We start from the raw sequence: 4,567 nt of genomic DNA, 5'->3' as shown, positions 1-4,567 counted from the left end.
TTTGCCTGTTCCCCAATGCTCCCATTTCCTCAACTTAATACCATGCCTTGGGGTTTCTCCTCCACCACTTACATGTCCATTGAAGTCCTAGGACTAAAATTGATGCTCCCAGAATCCTGTCCATTCCTCCTGAACCCGGGACTCAGTATGAACACCAGCAGTCCTCTGTCTTTCCAGACAGATGAAGCTCTGGCTCTAAACTCTCACTCACTTTAGTTCTTTCCACAGGCTCCGCCCATTCACAGGTGTTTTCACTTAAAGCTCTTTCTGTCAGAGGAACCGCTTTCCATCCTCAGCCAAATGCTGTCTTTCAAAATCAGAAATCCTCTGTGTGCATATGGAAAACCATCCATTTACAATTTTTCTCTACTAATCTATTTCTACACTTTCTTTCCAATTTTTAGAATATTAAAACTCATGTTGTAACAGCTATGCCAATAGAAATCCCCTTATTGTAAAGCAATGAAAGATGAGAATTTGAATGAACCTAAAGGATTAATCCATACAAGGGCGTTTCACTTACTTATGATTCCTAAAGTCTACTGTTGTTACAAGTGGCACATTGTCCACTACCATCTGAAGTCATGGAATATATGTTCTCTCTGCCTTTCTGGCCTCAGGGAAACCAGTTCCATTACAGTCTTTTAGGTGTACTAGTATTTCATGACTGTAAGAAATGATAGAAGATATTTAAAGAAAAGGTTATTTTTTGCAATTTTATAATCTGTAAATCAGGTCAATTAACTACTTCAAGGAATATCCAAGGAAAAACTTAGACTATCCTGGAACAATCTATTCTGGAGAAGTTCTGACCTAATAAAAGAGGAAGAAAACATTTTTCTGACTTCAGAAAATATGAGAACTTGGCTCTTCAGAAATAAAGTGTTTTTGTAACTCTGATTCTGATTTTGAACAGGAAATGATATTTTTATTCTCATAGATGAAAATGAAAATATAAAGAATTAATTTTTAGTAGACATTTATGCCATTGGTGCACAGAGACAAAAACTGATAAATTCTAAAGCAATCTGGAAAGGAGGGATGGTCTCAGTTATTATAAAAGTTTAAAAAGTTAAGAGACATGATGAAGATTGTTTTCCTCAAGAACAGAATGGATTTTCTGCATGTATATTGTACTTCACATTGGCTCCAACCAATAAAAGCATCATCATAATCCAACAAGAGAAATTCGTGTGTGTTCCTTAATCTATCCAGTCCCTACGGTGATGTCAAATAGGAAGAATTTTTGTACCAAATTGAACTCATGACCTCAAGTTTGCCAGACAAGCACTGTACCACTGAGCTGTATCTCCAGCCCCAGTAGGAAGTTTTAAAATTGCTTAATGTTTTTATGTGTTTAGCATATCCTCCATTATCTGTGGCAATTACTTTCTAAGACCTCAAGTCAATGTCTGAAACCACAAATATAATCAAACTGTAGGAGAGACTCAGGCCCTTTTGAGAGGGTAGAAAATGCAGCCTCTGTGTGGCTGTGAGCAACAGGAATTTTCAAGCAGCTTTACGATTTGAAGCTGACAGCTTGTGCTGTTGACACCGGCCTCTGGGCAGGCAGTGTCAACCCTCCTAGTTCACATCACCATTCCCACCTGGATTCCCTTATTAGCCCGAGGACTGAACTCCTAGCAACAAACCAACATCAAGTCCTTCCAGTATTGGCCCTCCTGGGTTTGGAGATGGGACTCCTACCCCATAAACACGACATGTGCCCCCGATTCCATAGTGCTTCAGCTCTGAGGGTCCCACTCCTCCCCAGTGGCTTTGCCCTGCTTCCTCCTGCAATACCTACAATGAAGTTATTTTGCTGTGCATTGCCTTCTCTGAGTGTTCTTCCTTTTTTACATCACAGACAGAGACAGACTTGGCTCAGGAGGACCTGGGGACTCCCAGGACCTGGACCCAGTGGATGTAACAAAATCCTACATTTTCCCTATACTTACACCATAATTTTTATGTTTTTAACCTGAAGGGAGCAATTCATGACTTGTCTTTTCCATATTCACATTACCAGCACATTTATTTTTGAACTTTCAGACCTTGATTAAGTAAAATAAGAATTATTTAAACACAAGCAGTGTGGATAGCCATTCTGATGACAAGGTGGCTAGGAAGTGACCAATGATCACACAGCACAGAGCCTGGTTCCCCTGTGCAAAATAACAATGCACGTCCCAGGACACACCAAGAAGGGGGGCAGGAAATCCTACAGGCTGCTGTGGACTATGTGTAATTTAAAAACCTGTCAATTGTGTATTTCTGAAGTTTCTGCTTAATATTTTCAGACCATGACTCACTGCAAATCCTCAATACCTGGAGAGCGAACCTGAGGAGGGACTGATGCACCTGTGTGGTCAGTCATACTGGCAGTGGCTGGACGTCATGCAGGAAAGACAAGACCCAGGCCACAGCATCAGCCCAGTACTCAAGGATAGCAAGACGAGGTCTAGGAGTGCGCTGAGTGCCCGGAGAAGATGACCTTGGCAGAGAGATGAATTCTGCTTCTGGACCACATCACGGAAGAGTTTTGAGAGAAAAGCAGCTTGAAGTGCACCCTAAGTCATGAGTGGATTTCCCTGGAAAGAGGATGCAGAAGAAAATTGTAGTTCACTTAAGTCAACATGGCCGCAGATTCAGTGGTACAGGAGTGAGGCCATTTTGTGCTCACATCAGAAATGTTAATACGGCCCCGAGCTCGAAGTCTTATTATTTTACGTAGACATTATTTAGTAGATGGGGAGATACATGCATAAATTAAACATGAATAAAAATAAGCTGAAACAGAGTAGGAGGTTTGTTACATTTTATAGGGATGATCTCTGGCTGCCTGAGACTGTGTGAGAGACCTTGATCCGCCCTGAAGCAGCGCTGCCCCTGTGTGGCTGCACAGGGAGAGTACAGTTTCCTGTGAACAACTCCCATGACTCTGTTCCTATGAATGGACTTTGTTTTATTTTTCAGTTTGTGTTGTTTGTGTCTGTGACACCTAATAAATAGATTCCATACACACACTGCATCTCAGTGCAGTTCCCTTCTCCTGACTTCTGGTTCCAGACTCTCTTTTCACCTCCACATAATCTGTCCAGCTGCATCCTATCATCCTCCTTTTATTTTCTCTTTTAATTGTTTAGAGTTTGGTTTCTCAAGGAAGAGAAACTGTGTTTTGCAAATAGACCTTTATCTGGTTTATGTCACCTAGAATTATGGTCTTAAGGGGTATCAGTTTTCTTACAAATGACTCAGATGTATCCTTTATGGCTGAGTCGTGCTCTGCTGTGTGCATTTTCTTTATCCACTCATCAGATGAGGGGCATATGAATGGCTTCTGTTCAGCAATCCCTGCATCACTGAAGTAAGCAGTAGTCAAATCTTCTTCTTGGTCCAATCATTACTTTAGAAGAAAAGAGATTTTGCCCTGCTAAGGTGCCCTACAGTATTCACTGCCATCAACTGAGGTGTTTCTCAGCAGCATCTGGGGGAACTGGATAGGGTCTCTTTTAATTGTTTAGGGTTTGGTTTCTCATGCAAGAGAAATCATGTGATACAAATACACCTGTATCTGGATTATGTCACCTAGAATTATGGGCTCGAGGGGCATCAGTTTTCCTACAAGTGACTCTAGAGGTATCCTTTATGGCTGAGTAGTGTATCAGGAAAAAGCAGTGTTCCCTAAATGTGACATACGCAGCTCACTTGCCCTGTGGGCTCTTCGGAGGCGCACACTGGACCTAAGGCTCAGTTACTGCCTGACCACCGCATCCCTTCCTCCCTTATCCATGTCAGGTCAGGCTGAAACCCTCACACTGAAGTGCACCTCTCCGTGTATCGCCTCTACGCTAGCCAGAATACCGGAGAGTCATAGATTTCAGTCAGTTTTCACACATAATGGCCATATAATGGTATCTTATGTGGTTTTTACTTGTCTTTTTTCTGATAAATGAGATATAGATCATGCATCAAAATTTTTTTCCAGAGAAGATCACATATTAAATACTGAAACTTCAGCTTTGAAGACCATTCAGTCTCTATTGCAACTACTCATCTCTGCCATTGAAGCATGCAAAAAGCCCTTGATAAACAAATGGCACTGCTTCAATGGAACTTCCTCAGAACGAGTGCCTGGATTTAGCTCATAGGCCATATTGTGTTGAACCCTGGGAAAGAACATCTTCTTGTGTTTACATATTTTCTTTTATGAAACAGCTCAAATTTTATTTTTGTTTTAAAATTTATCCTTTTATTGGGTTGTAAGAGCTCAATAGATAGATAGAAACATACATAGATGATAGATAGATAGATACATAGACTTTGAACAACGTATTTCAAACAATTTCTCCTGCATATTGCATTTTTTTATATTATTAAATATGCCCAAGACTTCTGTTGGAAAAGCTCAAAGTATGCTCACAGAAATTAAACAAAGTGGGGCTGGAGAGATGGCTCAGTGGTCTGAAGCACCTACTTAGAACAAGCTTAGCAAAAGCATCAGGGACCGCGGTTCGATCCCCCAGCACCACATGCCAGCCAGCCCTGCCCCCTGGTGGGCTGAGCT

This window comes from Octodon degus, unplaced genomic scaffold, assembly GCF_000260255.1.
Source record: "Octodon degus isolate 3935 unplaced genomic scaffold, OctDeg1.0 scaffold00517, whole genome shotgun sequence".
Taxonomy (NCBI): Eukaryota; Metazoa; Chordata; class Mammalia; order Rodentia; family Octodontidae; genus Octodon; species Octodon degus.
The sequence above is the reverse complement of the archived record's forward strand: the minus strand, read 5'-3'. Positions refer to the sequence as shown.